We start from the raw sequence: 25,950 nt of genomic DNA on the forward strand, positions 1-25,950 counted from the left end.
CTAAGCTTCCCCCATAGTGGAGGAGGGAGCTGCACTCATCATCTTGAACATTAAAGCCAAATGTTTGACTATTAAGTCACATATCACCAGTCTAGTGCCAAGAAAATATAACACAACCCAGTAGCTACATAGCCTTGAAAAATTATATGAAATCCCTAAAAGAAAGAGGATGGAGAAGATTGAAACCCTCAACCTAAAACTCAGCCACAAATGTGAAAATCCAGCATAAAAAATTCCATGATAAAACAATCAAAAATGCCTTCTCCAAAAGCCAAAAACTCCACAGTAAAGAATTCAAGTTGATAATGAAGAGGAAATAATCTCAAAGAACAAACTCAAAACAATAATGATCAATGAAATAAAACAAGAGATGCATAATTGAGTGAATGAATTCAAAGAATACACAAATAAACAATTGAACTCAAAGAAAATTCACAGAAGTGTAATGAATACAATACAGGATATGTAACAGGAATTCAATAAAGACATTGAAATCTTGAAAAAAATTGAAATATTGGAAATGTAAAGCTTCATGTTGGAAATAAAAACTCAGTAAAAGTTTTGTTAAATCAATTCAAAATGGATTAAAGATCTTAATCCAAGTTGTGAAAAAGTAAAATTAATCCACGAAAAAATGGGGAACACATTGGACCACATAGGCATAGGTAATAATTTTATGAAAGGAATGCTAATAGCTCTGCAAATAAGAGAAAACATTGAAAAATGGTACTGCATGAAACTAAAAAGGTTTTGTACAGCAAAGCAAACATTCATCAGACTGAAGAAACAGCCTACAGAATGGGAGAATTGACTATACAATTCTCAAAAGAAGAATCAAAAATGGCCTATAAACATATGAAGAAATGCTCAACATCCTTGGGCATGAAGAAAATGTAAATCAAAATTTGAGATTCTTCCTCATCCCAGTCAAAATGGTTATCATTAATAACACAAACAACAGCAATTTCTGGCAAGGTTGAGAGGATAAATGAACACTTCTACATTGTTGGTGGGAAAGTAAATTAATAAAACACTATGGAAAGCAATATAGAGGTCCCTGGAAAACTAAAAATAGAATTCTATACAATCCAGCTATATCAAACCTAGTTATTTATCCAAAAGAATGTACTGTAGCATATGATAGAGCTACCAGCACACCCATGTTTATTGCAACATTATTCACAACAGCCAAGCTTTCAAAACAGCCCAGATGCATTGAGAAAATGTGCTGGAATTCTATTCATCCATATAGAAGAATGAAATTATGCTGTTTGCAAGCAAATGGATGGAACTGGAGAACTTCATGTTAAACACAGTAAGCCAGGCTCAAAAAAATCAAAGGTTTCATGTTTTCTCTCATAAGTAGAAGCTAGACCTATAAGTTATATATATATATATATATATAAAGTTATAACGTTATATATATATATAATGTTTTATATATATATATAAAACATTTTATATATATATATATATAACATTTTTGTTCTCTTTCTCATATATATGAGAAAGAGAACAAAATTTTATTAGTGAATTCATCTATTTGGGCTATGGGAGGTAAGAAAGAAAATAAAAATGATAAGGAATAAAAAATATTGAAACAACCCATCTATATATGAATATAGCATACTGCACTGTATAGTCAAATGTTGAATATTAAGGGAGTATGGTGATAGAGAATGAGTAAGTAACAGAGGGGAGGATCTTAATTTGATAAAATCTCAAAATATATGGACTTGAAGTACCCAGGTGAAACACCCTTGAATTACCAATTTATTATTTCTTTTTAAAAAATGAAGGCCAGGAGGGAAAAGTAAATCATTTCTGGGAGTTGGTACCACTGGAAAAGGGTTGGCCCAAAGAAAAGGTGGGTGAGGTAGTATATGGTGGATGTATTTTGTATCCATGCATAGAAATAGAAAAATAAAATCTTTTGAAATTGTTCTAAGAAGGAAGGGGAGAAGAGAGAGAATGATGGAGAGGGTAAATACTATGATATATTTTAAACACATATGTGAGTACCACAAGATATCCCCTTGAACAAATATTATATGCTTATAAAATCTTTTTTAAAAAGTGGTTAAACTGGGCACAAGTGGCTTAAACCTGTAATCTAGCTACTTGGGAGGCTGAGATCAGGAGAATTGTGGTTCAAGGACAAATATGTCATGAGACCCTATCTCCAAATAATCAGAGCAAAATATACTGGGGCTGCCACTCAAGCAGTAGAAAGTCTGCTTCGCAAGCACAGAGCCCTGAGTTCAAACCTCAGGCCCCACAAAAAAACATCTTGATAATAGAGTAGAGCATGTGGAAAACAGAGTAATGGGAATTGAAGATTAAGTAGAAGAATTAGATCCATCTGTAAAACACAATGAAAATATACCATAAAAATAAGAATGAAACATGGAAGACTTCTAGGTCACCACAATAACACCAAACCTATGGATCAAAGATACAGAAGAGAAGATCCAAGCTAAGGGCATAGATAAGTTAATAACCTAATACCAGAAAACTGCTCCAATCTTGAGAAAGAGAGGGATATTCATATACAGCAGGCTTTCAGAACACCAAATAGGTAGGATTAAAAAAAAAGGGACAAATTATAATTAAAATGTTAAATATATTACACAAAGAAAAAATACTGAAAGTGGCAAAACAGAAACAGCAGGTCACATTTAAAGACAAATCTATCAAAATTTCAACACAAACACTAAATGCAAGCAGGGCATGAAATGATATATTTCAAACCCTGAAAGAGAACCACTGTCAACCTTGACTATTCTATCTAATGAAACCATTCTTCATAATTAAATCAGAAATTAAAAACTTTCACAATAAAAAAAAAAAAACTAAAGGAATTCATGACCACCAAACCAGCACTGCAGAAGACAATTAACAGAATTGTGTACAATTATGTGGAAGAGTGACACAGTCAGGAAAATGCAGGAAAAAATAAACCCCACTAGCCAAGTAGGTTAGCAGTGAAGGAAAAGGGAAAAGGTAAACATCAGAAAAACAACAAAATTACTGAAAATGTAAGAGGTGCTCAAACTGCTTTTGCTGAAAAGCACTGACTCCTTGCATGGGCCCACAAATTAACTAAAAAAAAACAAAAGCTTGCAGTCCCTGCCTCCATTTTGTATCTGTCTTTGCTCTAAGCCATTTTCTTTACAGTCACTTTATGGTCACCTTGGATTCTAGTAAGGGCAACTGAAAACATCTTTATGACAAGGGACTAAAACTTCCCTTGGAAGAAACAGTGAAACTTACAGGACAGACCATCCCTCCAAATGAAGACAATTAGCTGTAACAATGAGACTAAACCCTGGAGCAGGTGTATTCACCTCATGGGAACCAGATTGCTCCCCTCAAGTGATGAGAGTAATAACATCTTTACTGGAACCCTTGTGTGAACACTTGAACTGAGATAATGGTCAACCATTATCTCATGTTCAGAACATACCTGTGACATGGACTGTTTAACTATGCATACTTTTGTCCCCCACTCACAGTTCTTCTGACTACTTCACCCCATAGCCCATGTCTGTACCCAAAAGATGGCTGAGGATGAGCTGAGAGCTTAATCTGCCTCTTCCCACAGCTTGTCAGGAGTGCTGTAATAAATCTCCTTTCTCTGCCTTCACCATGCCTCTTTATTTGGCATTTCAGGGTGGGTGGCTGGACCTGGCATATGGAATCTTAGGAGTTTGGGCCTTGGGTCCAAGACTCTGGTATCAAAAATACTACATTCCTTTCAATATTAAAACTGAATATTAGTGGCCTAAATTCACCAATCAAAACACATAGAATGGTGAGTTGGATTATGAAGCCAGACCCAACAATTTGTTGTAAGAAATTCACTTCACTGACAAATGTTGCCTTAGAGTGAAAGGGTGGAAAAAGATCTATGAAGTAAATGGACCCTGAAAACAGACAGTAGAAGTAATATTCATATCTGATAAAGGAGACTTCACAACAAATTAGTCAGCAGAAACAATGAAGTTCACTTCATATTAATAAAGAGAAGAATCCTTTAAGAGAGAATAACAGTTCTTAACACCTGTGCAGGAAATGTTGGTACATGCAACTGTACCAACAGTTGTTTTCTTTTGTTTAAAAGAAAACAAAACCTATACATGTGTAAATGTAAAAGTGATAAAATTTTTAAAAAGGCTCTGTGTGTAAAAACACAGATAGGGTCAAACATAATAATGTAAAAGGTGCATAAACTGCTTTTGCTGAAAAGGAATGAATTCTTACTTGGGTCCATGAATTAAGTAAAAGCTGGAAAAATGCTTGACATTCTCACCTCAGTTTTGTATTACTCTTTGCTCTGAACTATTCTCTTTGCAATCACTTGCCAATCACGTTGGGTTCCAAGAAGCACAGAAAAGGTAGTATTTTTTCTGACAAGAGATAGAAACTATTCCTAAAGAACAGTAGAGTCTCCTGAGGATAGGTCACCTGTCAGGCAATAATGACTGTGTGAGAGGTTCTCCAGAACCCTTCCCAAAATAAGGACTGGGATAATGATCAACTCAGTTATACCTGTGACTGAGATTGCTTAACTATGCAAACTTTTTTTTTTCCTCTGCCCAAATTCTTTGTCTATTTAAAGCTAAAGCTCATAACTGTACTCTAAAGATCATTGAATAGGCACTAAAGGCTTATTCTGCCTCTTCCCATAGCATGTACTGGGCCGTTTAATATATCTCCTTTCTCTGCACTTTACAATAGCTCTTTATTCAGCATATAGAGATGAATGGCTGGACCTAACATGTGGAAGCCCAAGAGTTTGGGTCTGGGGTTCAAAACTCAGTTTCAATAATTGTAGGAGACTTCAAAACACCATTCTCACCAAGATAGGTCATCAAGGCAAAAAATCAGTAAAGATATCTGAAAATTATTGGACAAAATAGAACAAATGGACTTGACAGGTTATTTCATCAACCACTTTACAACTCACATTATTCTCAGAAGACCATGGAACTTTCAACAAAGTAGACCACATTTTAGGAAACAAAGAAAGTCTTAGCAAATATAACAATGTTGACATAATTCTGGAAACTGTGAATATGTTAATTTACATGGCAAAAGGAGAATTAAGTTTTCTAATCTGCTGACTTTAAAACAGGTGTTTTATATTGTGCTAGCGTGAAAGAAATGGTCCTTTTTATGAAAGTGTGTCACCATCTTAGCTGTTTGCAGTTCCAGGTTCTTGTTCACTGAGCTCCATTTTTGTGCCAAAATTACTACCTACCCCACCTCCAAATTCAAAGTGTAGCATTAGCCAATAGTGAACAGATTGTGTATGAAAACTTGACCAATCCAAGTAGGGGAAGCAGGGGCCTCTCTGTATCAGAGATTAAAGGCAGGCTTATGGTCTACTCTGTGTCCTTGCTGTGCCCATGTGCTTGCACACCCTCCTACAGAAGTAAATTTAGCTTTGCTGAGAAAATTCTCTGTTTCTGTGTCTTCAATTGTGACTCTCATGGTTTTCTGGGTCATATTTCTAACAATGTGGAGGCTTGCCTTGGATAATTCCATCCAGAAAAGGTGCTTGGAAGCCCCTTCTCCTGAGGGAGACACATCCCTCTGCCTCATTGCCATGGTTCTGAGTTATTGGGCAACTGGTGCTCTTAGACCGGAAATTCATTCTTGGCCTGAATTATCTCAGCAGTGCAGGGAGAAACTGTCTTCATAAGCACCACAGCAACCAAGCAATTCTGTGCACAGACCAAGGAAGGTAAGAAATGCCACTGACTGGCAAATATTCTTTGGTAGTCTGGGAGAATCTTGGAGTTTGTGTGAGAGTGAATGAAACATGTTTTAGACACAGAGTGAGTGTGGAGTCCAAGTCTGTGGTTCCATAGATATCCAAGTGAATACACATGGCTTAATGGCAGTTCATAGGGCCTAATGAGGACTTATACTGACCTGCTTATTGCCAAGTGTTGCCACCAACTGGATATCATCCTATGAAGGAATTGGTCAGAAACAAACAAAGTGGGTGGGGTAGTGTGCAAGACACCTCTAAGAAGTTAGAGAGGTTGAGCTTCTACCAGGGATTCTCACAAACCAGGTAGACTGGGATGGGGAGTGCTACAAATGAAAAGAGCTCTAAAAAAGATGGAACCAAAAATAAAATTCCATCAGACAATCCACTAGGACAGATGTTAAAATAGTGCCCTGATAACCCTCAGACCAAAGGCAAAAAGGTGCAGTAAATGATCATATATTGCATTTATCTGGACACAGGGTCCCATTATCAAACTGGCCATTTTCTGGCCAAAATTTGGATCAGAGGAGGACTGGATCTACCAATTATTTATTGAATATGCTAATGACAAGAGTTCCAGGTGTCAGGAAGAGGCTGAGTATACCATTTATTGGAGACAGGAACACATGGTTCTCTTTCCCTTAAAATTAGGAAAGGGGGACAAAACTAAGCCTAAGGAAACCCCTTCCAGTGGGACCCTTTTTTCTGTTTATCTCCACCTTAAAATCCAGAGGCCTAGGCTTCTCAGGTGGACCCCCAAGATTGGGATGGGAACTCCAATCAGGGCTTCTGGAGGCCTAGCCTGAGCTCCTTTCTGAGCCCCTAAGTGACCCTCCATTGGCTTCAACCTCAACTTCAGGTAAGAGTTAATCTTTTTGAGGCTCAGAGGGAAGTCCAACAGTGTCAAAGTGATATTCAGAATCTCCCCTTTCCCCTGTCACCCAAAATGAAGTCACAGATCCTCTACCCACTCAGAGAGGTCCCAACAGGAGGTGAAAACTTTGCTTTTGTTGAATGCCCACTGACTAGCACAGAAATTCAAAATTTAAAGAGAGAATGAAAGCTCGTTTTAGAAAACCCACGGAGTTGCTGATCAACTTGACCAGTTCCTAGGCCCAAAAATTTACACCTAGGTTAAACTCATGTCTATTTGGGGGATTTTATTTTCTTGGGAGGAGAGAGCTATGATCAGGAGGGCTGCCATGGACACATGGGAAAGAGCATACCCACTAGGCCCTGAGGTTCAACACACAGATAGGAAATTTCCCCTTATGGACCCCCATTAGAATAATAATGACCCTGCTAACAGAAGGGAGATGGGAGATTTGAGAAATATATCATTAAAGGAATCAGGGAATCTGCTCCCCAATCCCCAAACCTAGTCAAAACCGTTGATGTACAACCAGGAAAGGATAAGGGACCTGTTGACTTTCTTCACAGGCTAAAAGACCAAGGAGAAAATATTGAGGTTTAAATTTAGATTACCCCTGGGACAGGGAATGCTAAAACTTCACATTGTGACAAATAGTTGGCCAGATATCACAAAGAAATTATAGAAAATAGAAAACTGGAAGGACAAAGCTTGGATGAATTATTAAGAGAGGCCCAAAATGTTTATGTGAGACATAATGAGGAAAAACAAAAACAAAAACCTAAGTTCATGTTGTCCACAATCAGGCAGATTACTCAGAAGAAGCAGCCTTTGAAAATTTTAAAAGTAGGACCCAAAGGAAAAAAAGTTTGTTTTGGTTCACTCTGGAGCAGGACTATCATCTCTTACCATGGTCCCCCAGGCCTATCCCTCTCCTCCAGATGACTCCCAACTTCTGGAATAAAAGAAGACAAATTTCCTGTCCCTCTCTTCAAATGCACCCCAGTGAAATTCCAACATCAGGTGGCAGAGGTTAGTCTTCATTTTGTACCTGAGAGTGGGATAAATCTTATCGGAAGAGACTTAATGTCTAAGCTGGGCATAGCAATAAAAGTTACGGAAAAGAATTTTAAGATTTCATTAAATTTGATGACAGCACAAATTAAGGACCAAATTCTCCCTGAGGTCTGGACCAGGGATGAGAACAGAGGAGGGTTACAGATTCTCCCAATTCATGTTCACCTGAAAACTTGCAGTGGAACAATATGAAGGAAGCAATATCCTATAACTCATGAAAGGTCTAAAACCCATAAAAGAGGGGTTATTAAAGGACAACCTTTTGGAACCCTGCATGTCCCCTTTCAATACCCTGATCCTGCCAGTTAGGAAGTCAGATAGATCTAATTGGCTGGTACAGTATCTCTGGGCCATTAACCACATGATTCACAGCAAGGACCCACTCATCCCAAACCCCTATACCCTCCTCAGTAAAATTCCTCCAGATCATCAATGGTTTAGTTTTTAAAATTTAAAGGATGCATTCTGGGCATGCCTCCTGGTGGAGGGTAGCATAGACATCTTTGCTTTTGAATGGAAGGACCCTCAGACAGGGATAAAGCAATAATAAAGATGGAAAGTCCATCCACAAGGTTTCACTGTCTCCCTTAACCCATTTGGCCAGGTCTTAGAACATGTTCTGGAGGAATTTACCATTCCTTCACAGATGAATTTATTACAATATGTGATGATCTTCTATAATCTGGACTTACTGAGAAAGAGGTGACAGATACTACAACCAGTCTCCTAATCTTCTTGAGCTGCCAAGGATTAAGAATCTCAAAAGCTAGGTTACAATTTGTTGAAGAAGAGGTCAAATATTTGGAATATATGAGTAGGAAGGGAAAATGCAGATTAGGTCCAGATATCATAAAAGGGATTGCTAGTATGCCTCTACCAGAGACCAAAAATGAACTCTGAAAATTTCTGGGTTTAATTGGATATTGCAGACTGTGGATAGATCCTATGCACTCAGGACTAAAACCCTTTATTCTAAACTTTTGGAAGAGGAATCTGATCCTATATGTTGGGTGCCAGAGGACATTCCAATAATAGAAAGCCTTAAACAACAGTCCTTAGTCACAGCTCCAGTATTGGCCTTACCTTCCCTAGATAAGCCTTTCCATTTATTTGTTAATGTAGATAAGGGAGCAGCCTTTGAGGTCCTCCTCACTCAGAAGTATGGAGGAAAGATACCACCTGTGGCTTAGTTATCCAAATTCCTTGACCCTGTACCTTGGGGATGGGCAGAATGTATGCAAGAAGTTGCAGCTACAGCCCTATTGATGGAAGAAAGTCAGAAACTAACTTTTGGAGGGTCACTGATAGATAGTATACACCACCAGGTCAAAACTAATCTTCAGCAAAAAGTAGGAAGGTGGATGAATGACTCCAGAATATTAAAATATGAAGCCATCTTTTTGGAAAGGGATGTCTTGATCTTCAACACTAAAAACTATTTAAACTCAGAAGAATTTCTGCTGGGGAAAAGTCTAAGAACCCCATGGGATATTGCTGTCTGGATCTTATTCAATTAACAGATTAAAATCAGAACTGATCTCAGGGAAACTCCCTTCCTGGGTGGACTTATGTCGTTTGGGGATGGTTCCTCTACAGTTAGTCAAGGAAAAAGACATAATGAATACTTGGTAGTAAATGGAGTCAAATTAAAAGTTACTGACTCATGGAGGTTACCCAATAACTGGTCAGCTCAGACCTGTGAACTATTCATAATCAATCACTAAAATTCTTAAAAGACAATGAAGGAATGAACTATACTAGTTCTAAATATCCATTCAGGGTGGCACATACTTTTGGAAAAATATAGATTAAAAGAGGGTTGGTTAATAGTAAAGGACAGGACTTGGTAGACAAGGAGCTAATTATGAGATTGCTGGAGAATCTTACGCTTACTGAAGAGATTGCAATAGTCTGTGTCCCAGGACATTAACTAGGCAACTCCCTTGAGGCACAGGAAACAACCTAGCTGAGGAAGCTGCAAAGGAGGCTACCCTTCACCCAGAGATACCAATACTTCACCTCACACCTGTTGTCGAGACTCCATCCTTTACCTCTGTTTTCACTCCCCAGGAGAAAGCTCAACTTATTAAGCTGGTTTCCTCCCAGACCTTGGAAAGGAAGGGGCTCCTCCCAGATGGGATGGAAGTACTCTCCAAACCTATCATGATGGAGATATTAACCCAATTACACCAAGGAAGTCATTGGTTTGTATATGCTATGTGTGATGTCATCCCGAGTTTATGTGTGTCCAGGAATCTATACTCTAGTAAAACAGATTACTGGAGGCAATACTTACGGGGCAGAAATCCAGGCCTGAGGCCTTTTCAAAGTGTTCAGGGGAATTACGTTGAATTACACCAGGTGTGGCATCTGAAGTATTTACTGGTTATGGTAGACCATTGAATTATAATTGGTTACAGGCTATACCTCTAACTAGTGCCACCACCAATGGGGTAGTTAAAATGCTTTTAGACAACATAAATCCTGGGTTTAGACTTACTGAAAATATAGATTCAGATTTGCTGAGTCACTTTACACCTAACACAATCAGAGAATTGGTGAGTCATTAGATATCAGGTGGGAACATCATACTCCATGGTACCTACCCTCTTTGGAAAAAGTTGACAAAATGAATCAGACTTTAAAAAGGCAACTGACTTAGCTAGTTCTGAGATCAGGTTACCCTGGGACTAGTCTTACTCAGAATTAGGATGCCCCCCCAGAAGGATATAGGAATCTCTCCTTATGAAATGTTATATAGTTTACCTTATTTAAGCCAGCCATCTGTCTACCCCTCTTTTGAAACCAAAGATCAGTTTCTCTAAAATTATGTGCTCCATCTCTTCAGTTCCATCATCCCTTAGGCAACAGGGACTGCTGGCCCTGACTCCATCATTCAAGTTTCCAATGCACCCACACCAACTGGAAGATTACATCTTGATTCATGCTTGGTGTGGAGAGAAGCTCAAGCATCCTGGGAGGGACCTTATCAGGTGCTACTCACTACAGAGATTAATACATATGACTGAGAAAGGATGGAGCAACTACACCTGATCAAAATGAGTTCCCATGGAGGAATGATGGGCTGTGTCTTTAAGTCCTGGGGACACAAAAGTAACCTTAAAGAGAATGTAATAGGGCTATTATTCATTTTCCATTTGGGAAAATAACTAGTATTGGTATCACTCAGACCTCTTTCCTTGTATCCATTGAATTACATGCATGTGTTGTAATAACTTGTAGGGATCTGAGAATCAGTGTTATATCCAGACTAGGTCTGAGACTATATGCATGTGTGCAGACTTCACCTCCGGTGAAAATAGTAGTTATGAAGGTGGTTACTGTCCATGTTATTCATGGGACATGGTAGTATGGATGACACCTGGGAAATATATCTCACCCATCTACTACTACTCCAAAGAATTGGGGAAAGGATAATTGGGGAAATAAATGAAAGGATAAAATCCAGTTTAAGAAAGTTACTCCCTCTTCCTGTTGTCAGTCTTTTCAGTGCAACCTTCTTAGGCTGATCATAAATTATCTATGACCACAGAGTCATCTGTTTTAAGGAACTATGGATTTGGAGCTAGCCATAATGGGTCCACAGGTCCTATTGGTTCATTTCTCTTAGAATTGTTTCCTGCTCCCACAGTGTCCCCTAGTGCCATGTATGCAACACTGCACACCCAGTTTCATCAAAATCAGACTGAGATAACTGTAGTGGAGGTCAAACACCTAAGACAGACTATAGCTATTGAAGCTAGCTATGGGGAAGTAAATGCCTGGCTGGAATGGATTAAATATTCTGTTTGCACTTTAAATATAATCAATTGCTACACATGTGGAATTGGAAAAATGGAACCCCAGGTTGTCTCTTTCCCCTTGGCTAGACCACTGACCTGCTGGTATTGCATGCATGGTTGCCCTCTCCCAGGAAAGGACAGCCTGCGGCAGCTCTTGCAGGACCTTGTCACCACTGTTTCCCAGGATAAGTGACCATGAGAGGCTAAAGCCACCTTGGTCAATCAGACCCCCAAGCAAAACTCTAACTTTGCCTTTTGCCTCTAATAAGTGAGGGGAGGGGGTTAGAGTTTCTGGGATATGCATCCAGATGCAGTGATGGCTGATCCTTTGAAGAAATGAGCAAAATGGCTGCTCTGTCACCATGGCAGATGTCTGGTGATATTGTGGTGGAATTTTTCTTGAGACTCTTCCAGTCAAATGGAGTGGACTTGCACTCTAGTTTAGTTGGCTATCCCTTTTTGTGGGGACTAGGCATGGACTGGGAAATACTGGAAGTTTCAAAGTCTCTTCAAAGTAGGAACTTGCAAAGCTCTCCTACTGTCATTCTTTCTGGCACCTGGTGCTGTGATCTATGTCCCCACATCTCCTTTGAAGACAATAACTGACAATATTCGCATACCAGCTCCCTGAGGGAGAACTAGATAAATTACCAGAGCTGTAAGGAAACTGTTAGGAAACTCCTTGACACTAGATTAATCAATAGTTTTAGGTGTGATGTCCTGTGTGCTTTGATGATTTCCAGACCAGATGTGTTGTCATTAAGATTCAATAGCCTGCAGAAATTTAGCCCACCAAACCACATTCCTTTTACCTTAGATCAAAAGAATAACTGATATATGTAAACTTGATTTTGTATGATGCATTTCCTTGTACTGACCTATAAAATAAACACTCTGGTTCAGGTAAGCACCTCACATATCCCACCAGGAACATGTGGTCCTCCCATTCCCAGCTTTGCGTCTTTATGTCTGTATGTCTTTGGTTCTCATTCCCCATCTCTCCCAATCAGGTTCAGCAGTTTAACCATGAAGGTTGTTGGAGCTGGTGCCCAATGTGGGGCCTGACTGTGTGGGACCTCAACAGATAAGGTGAGGGAGTACTCTCCAAGGGACACATCCACAAGGAAGATAAGGTAAGGGGAGAGCGCAATACTGAATACAGTAGGGTGTAATAAATATCTGACAAACTGGATCTAAGGAAAGAGATATCTTTGTACAGATACTTAAAGCTATGCTTAAAGCTACAGGTAATAAATGTAAGTCTCTTCAACATATACAATTTCTAGATTTTGTTCAATATACTTGTCCTTGGTTTCCTGAAGAAGGGACAGTCAATTTAGAAACCTGGTAAAAGGCAGGAGAAAAATTAAAAAGCTGCTACATGGCAGGAGCTCAAAGCATGCAAATTTTACCTTTGGTATGTGGAATCAAATTCAAGACTGTTTAGACCCAACTGCAATTCATAAAATAAAAATTAAGTCCTTTGAGTCAAAATCAGGAGGCTACAAAAAATCAGGAGATGGCAGTCATCTCAGTTTTAACCAGTTTCAGCTGTCACTGCCTCTAGTCCCTACAGGTCCTCTAGCAGATCCCCAGCTGCCTTTCTTTAAACCTAATCCACCCCCTAGTGACATGGACTCCAAAAGTGGATCCAAATCAGAAGACAGTGACAATGAGGAAGATTATCAGGATGCTTTGCCTCAACCATTCTAAAAATCATTTTCATCTATATCTTCTAAAAAGAATCTATTACAGTATACTTTGGCTCTGGCATGAAAGTTAAGAGAGGAGAATTCTGGTTTTAATATATGCCTTGGTTTTGAGCAGACTGACACAGCTACAGGACAGCCTTGGAGGCATTATGAAGGAATTCCATTTAAAACTTTAGAAGAACTCAAACAAGCTTGTACTATGTATGGGGCTACAGCTTCATTTACACAATTAATAAACAACATCACTATTGGTTTTGCTTTCCCTCCTGATGATTGGATGGCTATTGCTAAAGCTTGTCTTGGCTCTGGAGATTATTTATTATGGAAAACTAGCTATACTGAATTATGTAAAGAACAAGCCACTCACAATGCTGCTCATGGCATACCAATTACTGCAGATATGCTCTTAGGTCAAGGAGACAATACAGGCTTGCAAAATCAATGAAATTATCCCCTACTAACATATGAACAATTGGCTATTGACACCTGCTGAGCATGGAGAGAGCTACTCACTAAAGGAGATAAGACCCAAGAAATTACTAAAATACTTCAAGGTCCTAAAGAGCCTTTTCAAGATTTTGTGGCACACCTATTACACCATATGGGTAGGACAGTTGGGGACCCGGAAGTGGGTACTCTCCTTGTAAAACAGTTAGCCTTTGAAAATGCTAAGAAACATTGTAAAGAGGCTCTCAGACCTTATAGAAAAAAGGCTTCCTTACAAGACACGATTTGGCTTTGTTCAGATGTAAGTGGAGGCCCTAGCAACTGCCTTAAAGGAAAACTTAAGCTCTTCAGAAAGTAGTGTCTGTTATACTTGTAAAAAACCAGCTCATTTTGCTAAAGAACGTCATAAAGGCACCAAGGCAAATGAACCACCTACTGGATCTTTTGGTCAAGAACTAAAGCCCCCCAGAATATGTCCTCACTACAAATGTGGCCACCATTGGACTAATAAGTGTCACTCACAAACTGATGTGGAAGGGAAATCATCACAGGGGCAGCAGGGAAACTCCTCATGGTGCTGGCCTTGGCCCCATCAAGCAGTGACATAATAGTGACAGCCGGGTCACTATTATGGACCTCTTTCGTGCCACCCCCGGAAGCGCAAGACTGGATCTCAGTCCCTTTACCCAATACATATTAACTCCTGACATGGGAACTCAGGTCATCCCTAATGGTCCATTTCCAGAAGGGACAATAGGATTAATTCAGGGAAGAAATAATATAACATTAAAAAGTATTCAAATACATCCTGGAGTTGTTGACCAAGACTATACAGGAGAACTTAAAATTCTTGCTCAAGCTCCTCAGACATTTGTAGCCATTGCCCCTCAGACAAGATTGCACAGTTAATAATCTTTCCCAATGAAAAGGTAGGAAAAATGCTTACAAGTGCCCCACAGGGAGAAAAAGGGTTTGGACACTCCAATCATGCTTACTGGGCACAATGGGTCACTTCTGACAGCCCTGAGATGGGTCTATTTTTAAGTGGCAAGCAGTTTATGGGGTTATTAGACACAGGAGTGGATGTTTCTGTAATTGCAGAGTGACTGGGCATCCACATGACCTTGTGTCCAAGCTACAGCTGATCTGAAAGGTGTTGGCCTTGCCACAGCTCCTTTACAGAGTGTTTGCACCATCTCTTGGCATGATGAGGAAGGACATTCTCGCACTTTTCTGCCATATGTGCTAGATGATTTGCCTGTAAATTTATGGGGAAGAGATGTTTTACAAGAAATGGGGGCTATGTTATATAGCCCCATTACTAAGATTTCACATATGATGTTACAATAGGGTTTTGACCCTTGTAAAGGCCTCAGAAAGAGTCAACAGGGAAGGAGGGAAGCCATCTCTTCCATACCCTGTCCTCCTCTAATGGGATTGGGATATGAGACATCTCCTAAACATTTTTAGAAGGGGCCCTGATCAATAACTCAGATCACTTGGCTCACTAGTGAGCCAGTATGGATAAATCAGTGGCTCCAAACAGGGGAGAAATCAGCAGCAACACAGGCCTTAATACAGGAATAATTACAAGCAGGACATATAGAAATATCTGATAGTCCATGGAATATGCCCATTTTTGTTATTAAGAAAAATCAGGCAAATAGCATCTGCTACAGGATTTAAGGGCCATCAATAAGGTTATGTAGCCAATGGGATCTTTACAACCTGGACTGACTTTGCCCACCACCATTCCCCTACAAAATTATCTTTATATTATTGATTTAAAAGATTGCCTTTTTACTATTCCATTATATGAGGAAGATAGAGAAAAATTTGCCTTTTCTATATCCATGCCTAATCATTAGGCTCCATGTAAACATTATCAATGGAAAGTTTTGCCTCGGGATATGGCAAACAGCCCTACTATGTGTCAAGAGTTTGTTGCTTCAGCCTTACAGCCTTTAAGACAAAAATTTAATCAAGCTTACATTGTTCATTATATGGATGATATCACTTAGCCACCCTGATTTAGATATTCTTCAAAACCTATAAGCTCATGTGCTTGAACAATTGCTGAAATGGGGTCTTATCGCAACCCCCAAAAAGGTACTACATTTACCTGTTGATTAATGATGATAATCATAGCTAGCAGAATAGCAGGAGTTTCTTCCTGTCCCCTTAACAGCATTCTTGGCTATATCTACCAAGCACTTTATTTGACTCCAAGTGGGGGAGGAGGGTAGATCTCTGGATTGTTTTACCGTGTTTGTCAATGTGATGATGTTTCTTCTTGTAGGACTGGTAAGGGTGGTTCATTATTGCTTTCAGTGGCAGGACCTCCATAAGGTTGGTTCTTGGTGGGTTTGGGCTCCTCTCCTCCTCTATCAGGGGGACCTTTGGCATCTGATGGCTGATGGGTTCCAAGGGTCTTCATGACCCATGAGGGTACCCAAACTGGGTTTTCTGCACATTCAGGAAAAACACAAGCATGGCCTTGGCCCGATAACAAGACTGGGCTGGGGCATTGCCAGGCCCCAGTCATTACATCTTTGTATAATACCTGTGGCAAATGTTTTTTGTTATTCTGTTCCCACTGCTTTTCAGCTGGAGTAAGGCCAGATTCAGAGCAATTTAAAAAAAATATAAAGTAAAAAAAACTTTATTAATTTGAGTAGCCAGGAAGCTATCTTTCTCTTTTTGTCTTTGTAATTGAAGTTTTATAGTTTGGTGAGCATGTTCCACTATAGCTTGGCCTTGTGGATTGTAGGGTATTCCTGTGGTATGAAGAATTTGGTAGGAGGAACAAAAAGTCTTGAAGGCAGTAGATTTATAGCCTGGGTAATAATTAATTTTAATATGTAGTGGCTTGCCTATCACTGCAAAGGCAGCCTAACAATGATCTATGACATGGCATGTTGCCACCCTTGATCTTGGAGAGGAAAAAATGAAACCAGAGTAAGTGTCAATATTAACATGGGCATAACACTGTTATCCAAAGGAGGGAATGTGAGTAAAATCCATCTGCTATAATGTTAGATGGCAAAGACCACGAAGGTTAACTCCCTCAGTGGGCATGGGCAAATGAGGAGCACAATTTGAACATGATTTAACAATTTGATGAGTTTGTTCTTGTGGTAATATTGAAATGTTTATGAAGAACTCTCGAATTTTGGTGGAATTGAGAATGACTTTGTATGGCCTGGTTTACTGGTGAAGAGGTATCCACCTGTAAAATTAATGGAGAAACCAAGGCATCGGCCTGGCAGTGGCCTTCTACCAATGGCCCAGGAAGGCCAGAAAAGGACCAGAGATGGCCCACAAAATAAAAATGTTGACAGTGTTGAAGTAATACCAATAACTTGTAAAAATATGAAAAAGCTGGTCATTGCTGGTGTGTCCTATATAGGAGGTTTCAATAGCTTTGATAACACCACATACATAGGCACTATCTGTATACAAATTTAAAGGAACATGAGCAAAATTTTGACAAGCCAGTAAAACTGCCTGAAGCTCAACATGCTAAGCAGTGGAAAAACCTGTTTGTACATTTTGTCCCTGAGAGGAAAAGTAAGCAGCAGTTCCAGAACCTGAAACATCACAAAAGCCTGAGGTATAGGATCCTCTCAGATGTGGTGAAATATAAAAGCATGTTGAGAAGCAAAATTAAGAAGTGTAGAGGAAGGCAAATGTTTTCTAAGCTGTCCTGTAAAGTTAGCTAATTCATTTTGCCACATAGTATCAGTACATCATAGGCAGGCCTGTTGTTTCTTGGTGAATGGGACAACAATAAGTGATGGTTCTAGTCCTAGCAGTTGCACAGTGTGAAAACCTCCCTTAGATATTAATTTTGTTACCATACTATGGTAAGGGGTCATGACCCTAGCAAGGGAGTGAGGTAAATGTGACTACTCTAGCACTCCCTGAGACTGCCAAAGAACTCCTGTGGATAGACTTGCAGTAGGTAAAATAAAAAGTTGTATTGGTTGAAAATAGTCAACACAAGTTCTTGGAGAGTTATGGATAGCTAGTTCAACTTAGGAAGAGCCATACGACCCTCTGGTGTGAGATATCTAGGAGATGATGGTTGAGTGTCTCCCTGTAAAATTTTAAAGAGAAGAGATAGTTCACAAGTGGTAAGTTTTAAGGCAGGACACAGCCAATTTATATCACCTAATGATTTTTGAAAATCATTTATAGTTTTTAGATTTTCTTTACACATTTCTAGTTTTGAGAGGCAGACAACACATCAACAATGTCAACATTGTTATTTTGTTGCAGGAGACTAAAGCTTAGTACTTTGGAATTTTGAGTCTCATCCATGTCTGTTTCATGCAGTCAGCCTGGAAAATCAGTCTATATCACTTTTAACTAATGACTCTCAGTTTGTAGGGGTCCACTCCAATAGATACCTGGTTTCTACTTTCACTAATTATAGTTTTACAGGGAAAGCTGTTGCTTTACCCACATGTCTGGGAAATCTGCCTTATTGTCTCCCTCTCACGCCTATTTGGAAAGTGCTCTATTATGGAATGGTACTCAGTTTCTTGATGAAAAACTAGAATTTTTTTGGCTTTAATGCCACTGAGCCACATAATGCTACACATTGGCCTTACATTCTCTGATGTCATGACAAACACAATCCCTGGCACCCCCATAAGGGAGCCTCATGGGAACAATGTATATTTGCTTCTCCAATGGTTATTAATGTTACAGGTTATAAGCTTGTGTATTGGTCTTATAATAGCACTTCTGAAACCAATATTGCAGGGTACTGGACAACCCCTCTCATGGGACCAAATGGAAGGACCCTTCAGTCAGACATATGGAAATTAGGAGCCAGTACTGCTACTATTAATCTAACTAGCCATTCAGGCAGCCCTTTTGTTAAAGGCTTACAAACTTGTGTTAAACAGCCTTTTCCTTTATTGGCTGGATCAATTAACATTTTTAAAAATGGAACTGTTTTTGATATCTCTTGTTCTAATTGCAATTTAACTTCATGTCTAGACAACTACATAAATGACAGTTTACATATGTTAAACAAAGCCCTTATATCCTGGTACCTTCAAAGTTCACAGGAGCATGGTATCATGAAAGGGGATTACAGGTAGTCAAAGAAATAAAAACATTACTAGTAAGGGAAAAAAGATTTGTAGGGCTTTTTATACCAGGCATTGTAGTGACTATCACTTGTATTGCCACCATGACAATGGTGCAGTAACCCTCTCCCAAAGCATTCAAAATGCTCATTATGTTAATACTGTAAAACAAAATGTTAGTTATGCCTTCCAACAACAAGTTTCTATAGATGAAGAAATTGATATCTGCTTAAATTCTCTAGAAACTGCCTTGGTGACTATGGGAGATGAAGTTCAAATGCTGAAATTCCAACAGGACTTACTGTACCAGGCAGCCTTCCAACATATATGTGTTACCTTACAGTGCAACAGACTTCCCATGGAAACTCATTAAAGCAAATGTCATGGGATCCTGGGAAAATAAAAATAATTCCCTTAACTTACAAGTCTTAAGACAGCAAATTTTAGCCATGCAGTGAGAGCATGATCAGGTGGTCACTTCTGCGGATATAGCAAAATCTATCTTAGATGAATTACAAGGATTTAACCCTTTAAATACTTTAAAACATCCCTTCTGGTATTTCATTGGCATTATATTATTAATAATTTGTTGTTTTTGCTTATTTTCAGTTGGAGCTCAAAAGATCAGAAAACGACTCTTCAGATTAGATGAAAAATGCATTGGGAGCATTTAAGAAATAAAAAAGGAGGAGTTTTGAGGGACTAGGCATGGACACTGGACTGGGAAATATTGGAGGCTGCAAAGTCTTTCCAAAGTAGGAGCTTGCAAAACTCTCCTACTGTCATTCTTCCCAGCACCTGGTGCTGTGATCTGTGTTCCTGCATCTCCTGTGAAGAAAATAACTTACTGTATTCACATTCCAGATCCCTGATGCAGAACTAGATAAATTACTGGAACTGTTAGGAAACTTCTTGATGCTAGACTAATCAATAGTTTTAGATGCAATGTCCTGTATGCTTTGATTTCCAGATCAGATGTGTTGTAATTAAGCTTCAATAGCCTGTGGAAATTTAGCTCACCAAACCACATTCCTCTTACCTTTGATCAATAAAATCACTGATGTATGTAAACTTGATTTTACCTGATGCATTTCCTTGTACTGACCTATAAAATAAACACTCTTGTTCAAGTAAGCACCTCACATATCCCACCAGGAATGTGTGGTCCTCCCATTCCCAGCTTTGTCTCTTTATGTCTGTGTGCCTTTGTTTCTCATTCCTGTCACTCCAAGTCAGGTTCAGCAGTTTAGTCAAGCAGGTCATGGCACCCTTTCATCCTGGCATTCCTGAAAGTCAAATCTTCTCTAACCTAGGAAAAACAGAAATCTTCTCTAACCTAGAAAGACAGAGGAAACCTTGTTTCCTCTGGAGGGTCATTTGACTCCCAAGTTTATATAGATGCCATTGGGATCCCATGAGGAGTCCCTGATGAATTCAAAGCAAGGAGACACATAGCAGCAGGATTAGAATCAACACTATTCTGGTGGTCCACTATTAATAAAAATGTAGGCTGGATTAACTACATTTATTGTAACCAGCAGAGACTTGTCAAGTCTACTAGGGATGGTATGAGGGGAACTGCAGAACAAGGCCGGACCAGTAAGTTGGCATGGGAAAACCAAATGACTCTAGACATGATTATGGCAGAAAAAATGGAGTTATGTGTCCTTATTGGGGATGAATATACAGCATTCATCACATTCAACACAGCTTCTGATGTGACCATAACTAAGGCTCTCCAAGGCCTGCCAGCCCTGACAAATGAACTGGCTAATAACTCAGGGATAAATGACCCCCTTACTAATTGACTAGAGAAATTGTTTGTGAAATGGAAGGGGGAGGAGACCTCAATTTTAATATCTTTCCTTGTTGTCTTTGAAACAATGGGTTTAATTGGGTGTTGTGTTATACCCTGTATACAGGGAGTAATCATTAGACTCATAGAAACTGTCTTAACTAAATAAATTCCAGTATCATATTAATTATGGTCAAGTATACCTGAAATAGAGAGTCAGATAATGTTAAATGATTTTGAAGAAAAGAACAGAAAATAAAAATTGGGGGGGGAACTGTGAGAGAAACAGTCATTCTATGAAAGTGTGTCACCATCGTAGCTGCTTCAGTTCCAGGTTCTTGTTCACTGAGCCCCATTTTCATGCCAAAATTACTGCATACAGCACCCCCAGATTCCAAGTGTAGCATTAGCCAATTGTGAGCAGATTGTGTACCCAAACTCATCCAATCTGAAGAAATGCATTCTCTCCAAGAACCTCTAGAAATTAACACTAGTCTGCTCACTTTAATTTTGTCTTGGTGGGATACCTGTCAGCCTTCTAAACCTACATAACTGTAAGATTTTAAATATTTGATGCCTAAAATCATTAAATTTGTGTTAATCTGTTAAAGTGGCAATATAGCATTAATAGATCTACCATCTTGTATATTCTTCAAAGATCCAGATCCAAATGGCTATATAAAGATTCCTAAGACTGCCATAGTAAAATATCACACTGGGTCACCTAAATAAAATAATTATCATCCCACAGTTTGGAGCATGATATATGAGATTGATCCACTCTATGTCTATCTCCTGACTTCTGGTTGTTTGCTGACAATATTTGTAGCAGTTACTTAGCTTGTAATTCCTTGGACCTAAACTCTACCTTCATTTTCACACTTCCCTGTGTGTTTCAGTTACTGTCTTTATGAAGACACCACTAATAAAAATTTAAATCTTGTTATAATTACCTCATTTAAATTGATTACCTTCCTAAAGATGTGTCTCTAAACAATGCCAGGTTCTGAAGTACTTGGTGTTAGAATTCCAATATACCCTATGTTTGTGGAACACAATTCAACTCACAGAAATGTCAAATTTCATGTCATAGAACAGTGTTTTATGTTAAATAAATTCCTAACATATATTATACCATCCACTGTTAACACCAGCAAGACCTGTTTCCACAGTGAAGTTTTCCTCTGGATCACACATCCACATATAAGCAAATCTTACAACCTACTCACTTGTACATTTTGTTCCTCCAAGAAGATTACATTTTCCTTCTTGGACTTTCCTGGGACATACCCTGGTTATCTGCTTACAAAGAATGAGTATAGAGGAGGCTCCTGATTAGAAAAAATACCATAGCATGAAAACATAACAGCACAGTTGTTAAGAAGGAAAGATTTTTCTTTTTTAAGGGAGAGTGAGCTACTTGTGACAACCCATACTATATAAGGCAATTTAGGAATTCATGGTACAAATCCTTACCTACAGTATATGTATTTTAGTTCTCACATTCCCAATATTGTCTACCAGAACACTGACTCCAGCCAAAGGATCCAGTGAGGTTGCACATTCAGTCTTCCTTGCATATTCAGTTTAAAATTTTGAACCTGACTTAGAGTTTAATCTCATCTGTAAGAGATGTGCTGACACACAGGAAGGTAAAGGTGTCCTACCTAGTAAATCTAGCCTATTGCCTAAGGACAATTTCAAAAACAAAGCAACTAACTTTCCCTAGCAGATAGCTAAAGTTATAAAAGATACTTGCAAACTGTTGATACTGAGCAACCCTAGGGATTTGAAGGGTTTCAGCTAAGGGAGTTCTAGGATTCCCAGCCAGTTTCTGAAAGCAATCTACAGATTCAATTCAATCCCAATGTCATTCTTTACAGAACTATAAAAATAAATTCTAACATTTATATAGAAAAATAAAAGATCCAGAATATCAAATGCAATTTTGAGCAATAAACAGCAAAACTGGAGGTATCAGAGTACCAGACTTCAAATTCTACTACAGAACCATGGTAACAAAAACAGCAATGTACTGGCAGAAAAACAAACAAGCAGAGCAGTGGAACAGAAGACCTGAAATCAGCCCACACAGATACAGACATTTGATATTTTACGTAACAGCCAAAGACATACTGGAGAAAAACAGCCTCTCTGACAAATGGTGTTGGAAAAACTGGCTAGCTACATGAAGAAACAACTAGTAAAAGAAAACATCTGGAAGATGGAAAACATGTCAGCTGTGGATAAAAGCTAAATGCTTAGAGGTAGGATAACTATTAACAGAGAATACCAGAAGTCAACCTGAAGGGAGCCAAAACATTAGAACAGGAACAAAAATGATACTAGGTACATAGGAGCAAAAAACAGTGAAGTCAATGGTTCTTACATAAATGTTTGTACATCCTGCTATCTTTTCTGCTACAAAAAATAAGTCAACATTGATCAGAATCTGTGTTTGCATTTCCTATTTTCCCAAAGGAACTTACCCTCATGTACAGGATCATAGTGAATACAAAATGAAAAGAAAATAATTTCTGTGTACTCATAAGTCAATACAAACCATGAAGAAGGATTTTAAATTTCCATTTCCATTTCATCACTGAAGATTGATTTCTTTTTCCATAATTTCCTTATGGCATTTTTCACTTCTGCATTCCTCAGAGTATAAATCAGAGGGTTGTTCCAATTGTATAAAATGCAACTGTTTTATACAATAGGTGTTCCAATTGTATAAAATACAGCTATCATCTTATCCATGGGAACATGTTTGCAAGGTCCAAAGAACAAGACCAGGATGATGTGGGAGATACAAGTGGAGAGGGTTTTTCTCGGGCCTTCAGCACTGTGGTTTTGTAGAGAATGCAGGATGACAACATAGGAGAACATCAGCATGACAAAACTCAATGTGCAAATGGCCTCACTATTAGACATCAGAGGTAGGTTGACCACATAGGTGTCTGAGCAGGCTCCAAGTAACAGAAATAGTGATCAATCACATTAAGACTACAGAAAGGCAAACTCAAGGCTAAAAAAATCTGAGTTAAGGAATGCACACAGGATCCCACCCAGGCTGCAACCACCAGCACACCACAGACTCATTGGCTCATGATGGTCATGAGTAGCTCTTTGGCTGCTTTGTAAAATATCAGATGTCTATAGCTGTGTGGGCTCATGATAGTCGTGTAGTGCAGATACTTACAGATGGCCCCATAGTGGTCAACCACCATGAGGATGAAGATAAAGATCTATAGGCAGCCAAAGAAATGTAATGAAAATACTTGGATTATTTACTCATTGAAAGAAATAGTATTTTTTTTAATCAAATGTGCATCCACTCTCATTCTAGGGGCTATGGAAGTAGACAAATAGGTATCAGATAAGGATAAATAAAAAAGGATTGCACTCCTAAGTGCCCAACTAGTCATGATGGTAACAATAATCAGCAAGTTACCAAACAATGTCCCCAAATAGAAAAACAAGAAAGTTATAAATACTATTTTCTTTTGAACAGGGTCCTGTGTCAATCCAAGTAGAATGAACTCAGTCACATTAATTTTCAGCTGCATGGCTTCATGGGCAAGAAGAATAAGCAGATGTAAAATGTTTTAGCTCCAAAAAAAAAAAAAAAAAAAGAAATTAACTAACTCACTGTGTGTGGTTGTGGTTTACTAATATATCACTTCAATACTTTGTTCTTATAATTTTAATGAGCACTTCATAAGGTCAATCCCAGTCTCAACTAAGCTTCTGAATGTGCTAATTTTAATTTTGTTTATTAAAAGAATTAGAAATTAGGAGATGTAGCTACCTCTATTATTTTACCTTTTTTTATCTAATAAATGTTGAGGACTCATGATTTTCACAATACATATATCCACTTTTAAGATATAGTCGATTGTCGTTAAAGATTTATAATGCAGTTGTAAAATCATACATTACCTTGATGGACTAAAATATCTGTTTTCATATTTAAATATTACCTACTCATTATACATATATATATATAAAGGTTTATTATACTCAATATTCTGTATTCTTTTCTAGATATTATACCTTGAAAAGAAGGATCAGAAACTAATACGCTGATACTTTGAAACAATTATGATGTTTTGTACCTGGCATTTATTAATAAAAAAAGACAGCTCTTTTGAGGAAACATCTTATGTATGTGCATTTTTTTCTAATTTGTTGAAAGCATATTTTAGATTATCCCAATTTCCTGAGATTGTGTTAAAATGAACGAGGTATATTATAATAGTAAATAGTTCATTCATCTTCTGTTACTTCTCCTTATCTCCCCTTCTCCCTTATAAAACAATTTTAATGGATTTCATTATTCTGTTTTCATACATATGAATAAAATGCTTCAATCATACTGTCCTTCCCACTTTCCTCTTTCCTCCCCCCTCCCCCACTGGTCCCCAACCAGTATTAGCAAACAGACTCTTGATATCTTAATCATTGTATTATGGCCATTTTCTTCTTTATTCGTTTGAAAGCATGACCCATCATCAAAGATGTGTAGTTAATAATGTGGTAGTATCTGAAATCAAGATGATGTTAAAGAATCTATCACCTCTTTTCCATTTTTAACTTTTGTTTTGTTTGTCCTCAATCCCAATACACTGTCCATATTTAGAACAAGGTTATTTTCTTCATATGGTAAAACATACATTTTAATATAAATTAAGAGTCACAGACACATACTTCATTAACATGATAACAAATGTGGGTCCTCATCAAAAAAATAAGGAATAGTTAACCAGTGTTTTATTTACTTCTAAGAATGTTCTCCCATTTTTAGCTACTTTAACTGTCTCAAAATTTGAGGATCCAGCTGCCAAGAAACTTCCTCTAGGTATCATGAATATATATAATTCCCTTCTGAAAAACAAAAGTTACTTTGTTTGTTTCTAAACCCTTTCTTTACATTTTTCACATAATTTTGCATCATAGTATTTAAATGCATCTTTGTGTGCACTTATTTTAGCTTCCTTCCTATAATAAGAATATTCTTTTCTGGAAATCTATGTGTTATAAATCTCGCTTTTCCATAGAAGCAAATGCATTGTAGAAGTTCAGTGAGTGTTTAAAATGGAGCATTTTCTTATTACGTCTTAAAATATAATACTTATTTACTTACCTTAGTGCTATTCTGGTTCTAAAACTCATTCCCATGATCAGTTTGTATGGGACTTGTTTCTATCATGGCTAGTAAAACAACAATTTTGTTCTTAATTTTAAAAGGCAGGAAAAACAAAAATGAAATTGAGATTGATTGGAAAGAACTTAATGAATCAGCTCCATGACCTAGACTAGATATGCTCTGCACAGGCCACACTTTATGAAAGACATAAG

General features: G+C 38.2%; 1 pseudogene; it reads right to left on the reverse strand.

Annotated features, from left to right (window-relative positions):
• Nucleotides 1–23,166: 23,166 nt before the first annotated feature.
• LOC109676660 (olfactory receptor 4C16-like) lies at nt 23,167–24,158 on the reverse strand (annotated as a pseudogene).
• Nucleotides 24,159–25,950: the final 1,792 nt, after the last annotated feature.

This window comes from Castor canadensis, chromosome 1 (genome assembly GCF_047511655.1).
Source record: "Castor canadensis chromosome 1, mCasCan1.hap1v2, whole genome shotgun sequence".
Lineage (NCBI taxonomy): Eukaryota > Metazoa > Chordata > Mammalia > Rodentia > Castoridae > Castor > Castor canadensis.